The 12,676-nt window shown below is 33.4% G+C and overlaps 1 long non-coding RNA gene across 1 annotated transcript; it reads left to right on the plus strand.

Moving 5' to 3' along the window:
- Positions 1-7,335: 7,335 nt before the first annotated feature.
- On the plus strand, positions 7,336-9,778 carry LOC101251615 (uncharacterized). The gene is made up of 3 exons (XR_183114.5): positions 7,336-8,028; positions 8,760-9,029; positions 9,144-9,778. It is a non-coding gene; the product is annotated as an uncharacterized lncRNA (long non-coding RNA).
- The last annotated feature ends 2,898 nt before the right edge of the window (positions 9,779-12,676 follow it).

Genomic DNA, 12,676 nt, shown 5'->3' on the forward strand with positions numbered 1-12,676 from the left:
TGACACCCGATCCCCTAATTCTATGTGTCGGTTCGTGACACCCGATCCCCTAATTCTACGTGTCGGTTCGTGACACCCGATCCCCTAATTCTACATGTCGGTTCATGACACCCGATCCACTAATATCATTATGTAAATCATCAGGCCTTCTCTATACCAAGGCATCATCAATCCCATTACTTTAATTCATCAAGCCTTCTTCTATACCAAGGCATCATTATTAATAATGTATATTAAAGTTTCCTTTCAAGATTTGGGATTCAATATTTTCATCATGCTCATCTTATCACAATCACACAATCATATTCATGCAAACATACAATTAAGCATATAGTAGGGTTTACAATACTACCAATACATATCATTCTCTATTAAGAGTTTACTATGAAAGCATGAAAACCATAACCTACCTCCACCGAAGAATTGAAATCAAGCAAGTTAATCCTCAAAGCTTGGTGTTTTCTTCCTCTTCTCGATCGTTTATCTCTCTCCCTTCTTGTTCTTTCTATTTTCTTATTCAAACCCTCTTTCTTTTACCCTAATTAGTATATAATTAAGAATAAAAGATGGCAATAATACCCCACTAATTAACTTAGGGTTACCTCTTTTAACCCCAAGAATTTGAGTTATTAATATGAACCCACGAACTTTATAATTAAGGCAAGAACAGTCAAAAACGTCCCTTAAAACATAACCAGAAATCCGATTCTGCCTGGGATTTGCGCAACCTGTGACGGGCCGTCGTGCCTACGACGGTCCGTCCTGCAGGTCGTCGCAGAGTTCAGAGACCCAATATTTCCACCAAGGGTCTGTGACGGTCCGTCACACCTGTGACGGTCCGTCCTGCCATTCCGTCACAAAGTTCAGAGAGTCGATTTTTAGTACCCAATTTCAGATTTTCTAAGTGTTTTGAAACGAGACCCTGCGACGGTCCGTCGTGCCCTTGACGGTCCGTCGTGGGGTCCGTCGCTTCTGCCAGTTTTTCCAGAATTGAAGTCTGTTGCTCAAAACGACTAAACGGGTCGTTACACCTCTAATGCGACAGCTTTCCAGCTTTATAGCACATAGACCTAGACGAGTATACTCTGCAGAAGACCGGGTACCTGCGTTTGTGAGGAGATCATCGAAATATCTGGGAACAGTAAGTGATTATTCAGTTATTTTGTATAAGAAATCTTGATCGAATGAATATTTATCTAATTTTTCCTTAAGTTTATATTTCAAATTATTAAGCATGTAAAATTATGTTGAAGCTTCAGACTCAATCATTCACTTGCTTGAAGGTCTTTTATTTATATTTTAAATATATTTTTAAATCTATAGATAAATATTCTTTTATATATCTTTAAATACTACATACAATACTAAAAAAAAATTTAAATTAATTTCAATAGTTGATAACTTTCATAAACAACTTCTACGGATGCAATGGAAATCATATGTAATGATCATCTATGTCAATTTCTACTCTCTGTCTCTCTCTTTTAATCTTTTTGGTGTTTAGAGATTTCATATGGAAACCCCAGTATTTATAATTTGTTGGGACATATAGTTTGTTCGTCTGGTCTGTAACACCTCTAATACAAACTAGGTGAAGCTAGATCCTAGCACGTGTGTCATGAGGTTATGGAGTCTTAAAATTTTCTATAATAGTGTTTTGAGGCAGTGTTTAAAGTTTGGAAGTGTTTGAAGGTCAAGCGACCCAGACGTTTGGAAGTTTTTCCTTGAAATGTGCTTGTGTGTTCTAGTGTGCCTTTGTGTGTTTTATGTGGTGTTTGGAGTTCAAATTGATGGGTGAGGTTCCTAACATCTACACGAGAGTGTTCAGGGTTGAAATGTTTGGGAACGACTCCCCAAGGATCGCCATAAGGGTCCTTGAGGAGGACACAACCTTGGGCAGATGATTTACGGTGGAACAAGTCCGCGTCGCGAACTTAGTTCATGAAGGGAAAAATTTTGGTCCCCGTCGCGGGCCACATCATGGACTCTATTGTATCAAAAATTAATTCAAAAATCATGTGGGAGAAGATCCGCATCACAGACTTGTTCCCCGATGAAAGTTCCAAAAAATTAATTGAGTTTGACTTGGTTAAAAGGTCCTAAAAGTCCAGGGATCTTTTGGGTATTTTGGAGACTATTTATAGACGGTTATTGAGCCTTTCAAACCCAATTCACCATTCAAATCAAAACCCTCAACTCCAAAACAAAACCTCTCCATTCCTTCTCTCCAAAACCTCCATTGATGAAGCTTTAAAGCTCCAAGGAAGAAGACAGTTTTTTCAAGTTTTTCTCCATCAATTTCGTGGGCTTTTCTTCAAAATTAAGGTATGGTGTTTCATCCTTGAATACTCTTCCATTCAAGGAGTCAATTTCAATGATTTTCAAAAATGATCAAAAACATGAATTCTCCTATTCTATTATCTAGCCATGGGTTCTTGCATAAAACATTTTGAATTCAATGAATTATGACTGAATTGATGTTAATTTGATCATTTTAGAACAAAAACTCCATGAACCCATACAAATCATGCTTTCTTTATTTTGGTTATATTATGGGTGTTTTGATCATGTCTCAATTATATTGATTTCTTCTATAGTTTGAGTTGGATTATTAAATTACGAAAAAAGCATATTAGAATTGTATGTAGGTTGTCCTAAATTGATGAATTTTATATTGTATTATCTTGGATCATTGTATATTGTGATTATTGGGTTGAGGTGGTGATTATGATTATTGGTAAGAGCCTTTGTGGATTGAATTGGTTGAATTGGCTATGGATTGGAGGTTTTGTGGTTGGAATTGTGGCATGTTGACCTAACCTTCTCTATGTTTTGTAGATAGTTATTTCAATTATGATGTTTGGTGTTGTCCACTTATGGTGGTGGTGCTTATGTGATATATTTGTGAAAAATGTGGCCTTGTCGGCATTACTTTATAAATTAGGATATTATCATGCTATAACTTTGATATTTGATCATTGTGAAGGTCCATATGACTTATGTGTCTATGTGAAGTCAAGGCATGTGTTATTCTAGTTGATGCTAGGTGTCTATAGTAGGCTATGGTGATGCTTTAATATGTGTTGCTTGATGTTGAAGTATGAATCTTCCTAGTTGACTGTATGAACATTATGATGAGTTATGCTGATGATTCTATAGGAGTGTGTAGGGTGACTTGCAGTATACTTGGTTGTCCCTATATGTTACTTGAATGATATTGTACATGTGAGAAGATGATGATATGTGTGTCTTGTCTTGGTAGACATATGTCCCTCTACTTGATACATGTAGAATGTGAATATGACTCTTTACTTAATAGGCTAAAATACCTTTGTCATGAATGTGTATGTATGATTGAAATATAATCTTGAACATAGTTAAGAGGGCCAATTATGTGGAACCTTCAACCTAGATAAAAGGTTATGACTTGAACATAGTTAAGAGGGTAAATTATGTGGAACCTTCAACCTATATCCTATTTAACCATTGTGTGTCAGCCCTAGTGGACCCCCGTTGGTAAGGTGTATTATAAATTGGTTATGACTTCTATATAATACCTCTTCATATGCCCTTTGATTGAATTACTCTATGAGAACAAAGTCTGGCACCGAGTGAGTATGCTTGGGGAGTGGCTCTATTTAAGATGAGATTAGAGTACAAAGAAACCCTTGATATTCCTTAACCATGTGCCTACATAGAATGTCCTACTTCTACCCTTGGCAAGCAGAACACCCTCTATCGGAGTAGGATTGACTCTGGATTCCATGCCTAGATAGTATGGTCTATTTCCTATTCTCATCATGTGGGATACATTCTACTATTTGATAGGTTCTACAAAGTTTAGGTAGTGAAATGGGATGCTATCTAGAAATTTCATGAGTAGGATTTGAAGATGCTAGTGTGTAGGTTCCCTGATATTTTCCAAGACCATTATGTGAAAGTCCTTAATTGTTGAATGTCTCTTAAATGGTTTAATGAACATAGTGACTTAAGTAAAATGCATGTGAAGGAAAAGGTATACTTATCTTGATTAACTTTAAGGATTGCTTAGGTAGGTTTAGAGAGGGTGTATGAACGGTCTCTTCATGTTTTACTTAGGTGAGTCTAGAGTAACTTCACGTAGGGGCTTTAAATGAATAAAGTGAATAATCTTATCTTAGGAAACCTTGAGGAAAGATTCGCTTTCTTTTAACCGGCTCCTTCTTCTTTGTCAACGCTACTACTCCTCCACAGAAGACTTGCTAGAATAGCTACCACCCTTTCTCTTGACTTTCCTTTGCCAAAAAAATCCCACGTATGAAGCTCTTAGGTGGGCGAGAAGGGGTTGTATGGCCGCCTCTTCATGTCTCACTCAAGTGAGCCTTAGGATGACCTTTGGTATGAGGGTCTTATGCTTATATCTTTTGAAGTGATGTTTATGCTTTAGTATAATATATGAGTTATATGTGAAGTTGGTGTTGAATGTGATTTCTTATACTTGTGTTATGAAGTTTCTCCAAAAAGAGCATGTTTTATACAAATGTCTTTTTAGCATGATTTTATTGCATGTCATCATACTTAGTGCATTCTAATGTACTAACCATATATTTTATCTTATCTCTAGAGGTATAGATGGAATTTAAGAGGAGTTATTGAAGTGAAGCTTGGATATTAGCATTCATTCAAGCAACATTGTGATGTGTCCTAAATTGATTCGAGGACATAAATATGTTTAGATTTTCTTGTTAATGACATTGTAATAGACTTAGGTATTTCTATTTTGTTGATGTATGGACCGTGATCTAAGATATTCGTGTGTCTAAGATGGCGACTTTGAGACTTACTCTTTCATACTGTTTTCTATAAAAAATATATTTTGAAGTATTATTATTTCGTATGAAAAGTTTTAATTCCGCAAAACTTTTCATACATCTATGCAATGAATGATGACAAAGGTCTTGTACAAGACCTCCGAGAGGTCAAGTACATCGTTCCACGATTTGAGAATACCATATCTTCTAGGGTATACTCTTGGGTCATGACATGGTTGTTCGTTTGGGTTTAGTGCAAGTTTTTATGTTTTGAAGTTTTTGAAACTTGAATGGTTAACTTCCGTTAAAACTTAAGGTTGACGGTCTATAATGCATTTATGACGGTTATGTTAGCTCTTAATCATCGAGTTTGGTCTTGAAGGATCTTTATGCGGATCTTGAGGCTTTCACACTCATTTTGAGCTCAATTGTGGAAGTTGACTTAAATCAAATTCGAATGTGGGACCCATTTTTTATTGAGACGGTCTCGATTAGAAGTTTTGACATCTTAGTTGAGTCCGTTGGAATGTATGTGTCCACTAGGTATGACAGGACCATGTCCTTAACACATTTAAGATTAAAAAAAAGGATACTGAAAGTAAAGACAGCACACACAACTTTACGTGGAAACCTCCTTAGTCAAGTAAAACCATGACCTATCTCACAAGATTTTTAAATTATTTTTACTTATCTTCTCAACAAAAGTAAAACACAATTTACAACACATATGAGATTAACCTTCTAATCGCTATTCTAAGCAATAAAAAAATTATTTACACTAGTCAAAGCAATGTCTCTATTGCGCACTATACTAACACAACTGATTAATATAGACTTTTAACATTAAGACACAAATTAAAGTTCCTCTCAACTAAGCTCTTATAGAAATTCAACCAAGGATTGAAACTTTTCTATCACGTATGAAACGAATCCTACAATATAAGCACAAATACAAGCAATCAAAATGAACAACAGGTTCAAGAAGAAACTTGTTAGTCTATAAGGTCCCTTTCTGTTTTATTGAAGCTTGAATATCCTCTCTTTGAATGAATGAGTGATTTGTTGTTTTTCATGTTGAATATATCAACCAAAAAGAGTTATTGACCGTTAGACAAAATAACCTCGTCCATTCTGATTGGTGTGGTAGACTAGCGACCTCACTAACCTCTTACACGATAGCTTTCTAACTGTTAAGCATATAGACCTGGACGAGCATACTCTGCTGAAGATCGGATCCCTGTATTTGTGAGGATATCATCAAAAAATCTTGGAATAGTAAGACTTATGAGAGTCTTGGATGCCGAATTTGGTCGGATAACATATTTAATTTATGTGTACAGGATTCCGAATGAATCTTGAGCACCCGGTAAGGGTTTTGAGCCTTGTTGCGTCAGTTGATGCAACAATTATGCTTTTTTGTGTTTGCGTGCCTCAGTTTAAGGTAACCAGTGATGTTCAGTTCGGTGTTCACGAAGACTAGGTTGTTTGGTCATCGTGATCGCGAAGCGGGTTGTGTTTGAGAAGTTCCGACAGGTTGACTCTCAGCTTTCGCGGGATGGATTGTTGACATCCAATTGTGGACCACCACAATATAAATTAATCATTTCGAAATTTTTCAATTTTAAACGATTTATAATAATTAGTTTTACAAAATTTTAAGAAACAAATATAAAGTTTGCAAGTTACTTTAAATAGTTTTGTCAATTTTTATAATATGTTAGGCAACATATATGTTTTATATAATTTTGTATATAATTTTATTATTTTATAAACATTCAAAACTTATCTCAAAAGATTGTAACTTTAGTAAGTATGTTATTTGTCAGCTTAGTTTAAATTATGGTTATAATTTTGAATCATTAATTTACAGTAAGTTCATATTTTATTTTGTTAAGATTAAGAAGCTCATTAATTAATTTATGTTAATTTGTCTTATTTAGGATTCTAGCTGGATCCACCAATTAAGCTCAATTTAGCTAAATTCGTGAGTTCAAATGGCCATAGTTTCAATCTATTTGGTCAAATCCTCAATTCAATACCTAGTCTTTTATTACAAACATAGTCAACATTTTTACTCTAAGGAAAAATTACATAAATAGATACATTTTAATAAATAATTACTCATTTTAGCGATACCTTTTATTTATTATCATTTATAGCAATACTATGTTAAATTTACAATATGTATTAAAAGTGAATTATGTATACAATATATATGAATTATAACTGTTTAAAAATATATCATGTTTGTTTGGTAAAAAATTTGACACATTGTATTATAAATGTATTAAAATGTGTGATATCATTAAAATCTGTATTTTATGTGAATAATAAATTGTTCTTTGTAATATGAATTAAACTTGTATTTGTGACTATCCAAGAATTTCAATGTTTGAATCGAGATTTCAAACAGTAAGCTTATCTGATTTTATTGGTTTTTATAAATGATTAAAAGTGATGAAGTGAAAAAAATATTATTGCTATAAACGAATAATATTTTTGTACTATAGTATATTTATGTAAGCTTCCCTTTTACTCTTCCCTTCAGCCCAATCTTCTATCAAATAACTCAAGCCCAACTCTTATCAGCAAATCCGTTCCAAACATACAACAACATATGCAACAACAATTCCAAACAACACCAAAGAACCGGCCCCTGCTGCTTCTTCTCTCGCGTCCAGCAACGCAGAGAACTCTAGAAAAATCGTGAACTAAGTCCATCGATCCAACTGCATCCTTCTCCCATCGTCCTTATCCTCCGTACGAAGAATCTTCCAGGTGTCTTAATCTTGTAGGTTGCCTGAAATCAAGTGACTCTTCTCTTGTTTCCGTTGAGGAAATTGTACAATTTCTTACAAAAGTCCTACGACTACCTTATCTCCGGAAGGAATTCAAATTATGAATTCACTCCAATGCCCCTCTCGATTTCCCCCCCCTTTTTGAACCCTAGAAATTCCCTATAAATACTCTTTTTTTCCATTCATTGTGAGGTTGGTCATTTTTCACTGAGAGAAGGGTTAGAAATTTTAGTCATATTCAGAAATTAGCTACAATACTACTAAGAAAATACAAAGGTTTTGAGGTAGAAAATAGAACCAAAACAGACAAGTGATATAGAGCATACTTAAGTTTCGATTTTGTTTTGGAACTCGACACTTTTCTCTATTTTTGCAGTCTCATTTTGGTGAAAGAATCGTTATCGTGCTAGCTCGTTCTCCCGTTCACTTTCCAAAAGAAGGTAACAACCTCATCCTTATCGTGTTTCAGTTCATCTCCTTCTTCTCGACTTTTATTGTGTTTATGTCTTTCTGTGCTTAAACATGAACTAAATACCAATATTAATTTCTTTTAAGTGTTAAAGTCATATTTGTTTTCTGATGTTAAAAATTGGTTTGATGACTTGCTTCCATGGTTAATATATCGATTTTTTCTCATACTCCTAATTCTCTATTTGTCGGGTAAGATGTAGGTTGTAATTATTTAGGCTCAATGCTCCGTGAAAAAATTGATTTCTTCCCTTGTTTAATGCTCATCCCTATTTCAAAACATAGTTACATCTTGATAATATTTTCTTATGATGCCTATGATCCTTTTTTCTTCTTCCTTTTTTTTAGCTTAGCATGGATTGTTGACATGGTTATTTGCCTCTTAATTCCCTGGGTCTATTTGTGTGTGTGTATGCTTGCTCATTTAATGTTTGTGTTAGCATATTAAGTGATTTGAATTCGTTCCTTAGGGACATGTTATAGTGTTTTTGCATTTAACATCAACTAAAGTTGTCCTAAGTTTCTTAGCTTTAACTGTTAAGGGTCGTTTTGGTAGGTTGCATCAAAAGAAATGATCCATATATTATATATGGTATAGTTTAATATTATGTTTGTAGAAATTTGAGCTTATGTATAACTAATCCACGAATTAGTTTTGCATTGTTATATTTTAGATGTTTTGATGATCCTCACACAAATGCAGGGACCTGGTCCCTAGCAGAGTACACTCGTCTAGATACAAATGGGGTACAACTGCAAAGTTGTCATGTCAGGTGATAGGTGAAAAGTGCAGTGTCCTACACCAATAGAAAGAGCGTAGGAGATAGTATGCTTTAGTGTTTCACACATGCAGGAATCCGATCCCATGCAGAGTTCTCTCATTCAGATCCATAATGGGGTACGACTGTAAAGAGGTTGGTGAAGTGTCATCGTACTACACCAATCAGAATGGACGAGGGTGTTTGCTCAACGGGTAATAACTCTTTATGTTTGATATTTTCTACGTGACAACACCATATTAAATTCATTCATCCAAAGAAGAAAGTTAGCCAACAAGCCTTTCAAGAACTCACAAAGAAATTTGCAGGGAACCTGGTCCTTACAAGACTGCGATATGAAAAGGTGACAAGACAGCTGACAGAAAAGTTGCCACCTCTGATATGATAGGTGCACAGTTTTTCTAAGCAACAGACTCTCAGCCAATGAGCGGTCCCAAAGAGTTGTGTTGATTTTACGTAGTCTCTTCCAACAAAACACAACTCAAGATTTGGAAAATTAAATTCACAAATTTAAAAAGACAAAGTCATCTTTAAGGAAGAACTCAAGCACAAGAAAACATACAACAAGGACCTGATCAATTGAAAGAGTGATTTATATACATGTTTTTGTTCTTAATGTTTGTAATAAGCTTATATTGTAGGAATCATTTCGCTTGTGATAAAAACGTTTAATATTTTGGGTGAATCGTTCTAAGAACCAGGTTAAGGGTAGTTGAGGTTGTTACTAACAAAATATATTAATCAAGTTAGAATTTGTATAGTGGAGAGTGATGTATCTACTTATTAATCAAGTTAAAATTTGTATAGTGGGCAGTGTTTTATCTGCTTTGACTCATCTAAGTAATAGGTACTATTGCTTAGGGTGGAGATTAGCAGGCTAATCTCAGTTTGTAAACTGTATTTTGTTTTTGCTTTGATAAGATTAACAAAAGCAGTTTGAAAAGCTCTATTGAGATAGGTCGTGGTATTACTCCCTAGAGTAAGGAGGTTTCCACGTAAATTTGTTTGTGCAATCTTTACTTTCGACACTTATTTTACTGTCCGTTATTATAACTGTCTTGAGGACCTGGTCCCATCGAAACTTGTGAATGTATACATTCCAACATATATCCTACATGATATTATAGGATGTATAACTAATACCTTCCATTTGGAGGTATTAGTAATACATAGGGTATAATACCATGTGATAAGTCACATAAAGACAATTATCCCACAAATCTTTTTAATTTTTTTTCATTTTCTTGATTTTATGTTTTATATTTGTACTAGTAAATTAAGTTAAATAAATTAGCTTTTGAATTATTTAGAGAGAGTTATTTGTTACTAAATATAGCTAATTCAAATCAATAGATATTTAAAATTTGAGTTATTTAACATTTACTAATTAAGAGACAAATATATCAGTAGCTATTCGTACTTTGAACAATTTAAAAAGGCTTAAGTCATATGCGGCCCCTTAAAGTTGTTCGCATGATTCACTTAGACACCTCAACTAAGACTATTACCTATTAGACACTTTAATATTAAAGAATATGTATCTATTGAACATAAAACGAAAACTTTTTTTAAAAAATATTTTGTGTGTAGTTTACGCGCTTTGACTTAAAAAAATGACAAATAAAATTATGACACTTGGCACATGGACCCAATCTAGCAATAAAATATAATTTTTTAATTTAAAAAAATGAAAAATAGTTTTCCTTTATTTATTAATCACAAAAATATTAACAAAAGAAAATCTCTCCCACCCCCACCTAACCCTTTGACCTTTCTTCTTCCTTTATCCATTCTTCTACCCAGTAACCCCGGCAGCCACCATAACAAAAATAAAAATCTCCCTTTCAAATTTAATCTCCTATCATCTGTTATTCTCCATTTGTTTTGAGATTTTTGTGAAAATAAATAAACGTCAATAAATTGTTTTTAAGATTCATGACCAAGAAAAATTGAAAGTATGTTGAATTTTTTAATATCATCTTTAATAAATTAATGAGTGGCAATGTTTGTTCAATCGGAGTGATCGAAATAGAGATAGACGAATATCGATCAATTTTTAACTCCAATGTTCGAATTTTTCTTCTTCACATATTAAATTAGCAGATTTTTTTTACAAAAAATGAAAAAAAAAAAAGAAGAATGAAACAAAATACTAAGAATTTTGAAACCATTAGAATGGTGGGGGAAGAAGATAACCACTGATGCTAAGAATTTTGAAATCATTAGAATGATGGGGAAGAAGATAACCATTGGAGCATGGGTATGGGGGTTGTGTTGGGTTGGGGTTGATAGAAATAGGGAAGAAGAAGAACAGATCTTTTTTTTTTGTTAATTATTTTTTAAAAAAATTAACTTAGGGGTATAAATTAAAAAAAATATTATTTTTAATAAATTAACGCGCTCAAAGAATGGAATTACACGTTTTTTGTCATGTCAGCATTTTGTGTCTAATAGGAATGACTTTTGAACAAATAAAGTGTTCAATTGGCACAAGGATTAGTTGAGGTGTCTAAATGAATTATGCGGACAACTTTGAGTGGCTGGAGATGACTTAGGCCATTTAAAAAATTACATACATGTTAAAACTATAACTTGCAATTTTTATGTGTAAATGTAGATGGTATATTTAATTTTATCATTGTTGACGTCTTTATAATTTTAAAAGTAGTTAATTTGTCTTTTTTAAATTTAAAAATGGCATTTTATGAGTGATCAATTTATTAAGATGAAAATTATTTATCCTCAAATAATTCAAGTAGAAAATTGGAAACCTGGCAATAAAATTATTTTTCTCATTGCTAGTTAAAATGTCATAAAAAGAAAAAATTTCAACAATTATATACCTTGACTAAATTACATAATAATTTAAGGGTATAATTGAAAAGGAGACATTTAAAGAATTCGAATACAAACACAAGTTGGGATTGGAAACAATGAACCAAACACTTGATAAAAGTAAACTCTGCAATATTAATCCCTGTACAGCTAATTTCTGCATTACTAATCCATGTATTATTAATTCATGTGTCATTCATTTTTGTACGAAACAACTACATTTGGTAGCATGTATTTATTTGTTAAAGGCATAGTACGTAAACATGCCCTTTTACCTTGGTTTCGCCTCACATTTATGCCCTTCAACTTTGGGTGTGCACAAGTAGACACTTAAACTTGTATAAAGTTGAACAAATAGACACACATGTCATTTTTTGTCCTACGAGGTGTCCTACGTGTACTGTGCCATGTAGGATTCATGTGTTTATTTATTTTAAAGTTGGATAGTTAAAGTGCTTATTTGTGCATTATGAAAGTTGGAGGTTAAAGTTAAAATTTGAAGTCAAGTTTAGAGTCTAATATATATATATATATATATTATGTCTTTGTTAAATGGATTGGACAGTATATGTATTGTTATGGACATTAAGTGCTAACAATAGTTTAAATATCCATTTGTTTTTATCATCAGCATGGCTTGAGTCTTTGTAATTTGTACTCCTTATTTAGATCTACATTGTTTAAATTCAATCTAGCCACTTGCCATATATTAGTTTAAAAGTTGCTATGATTTGTCTTTGGTATTATTGTTGCCCAATTATTTTTGGACGCAAATTGTTATTATCATTTTGTTGCATGTTATCAATCCGAGTCTATTTTGGACTCCATCCTTGCATATCATCGAGTTGTTTCGAATTAGCCTCTGTTCTATTTGGATCATTGGAAGCTGAAACATAGAACGGAAAGCTGAAACACAACCTCCAAAAGCCCAAAAACAGGTTGTATACCTGCTATATGCAGAAATATACACTGATATACAACACTTATGTACATCATATACTAGGCC

Source organism: Solanum lycopersicum, chromosome 9 (genome assembly GCF_036512215.1).
Source record: "Solanum lycopersicum chromosome 9, SLM_r2.1".
In the NCBI taxonomy this organism is placed as follows: Eukaryota; Viridiplantae; Streptophyta; class Magnoliopsida; order Solanales; family Solanaceae; genus Solanum; species Solanum lycopersicum.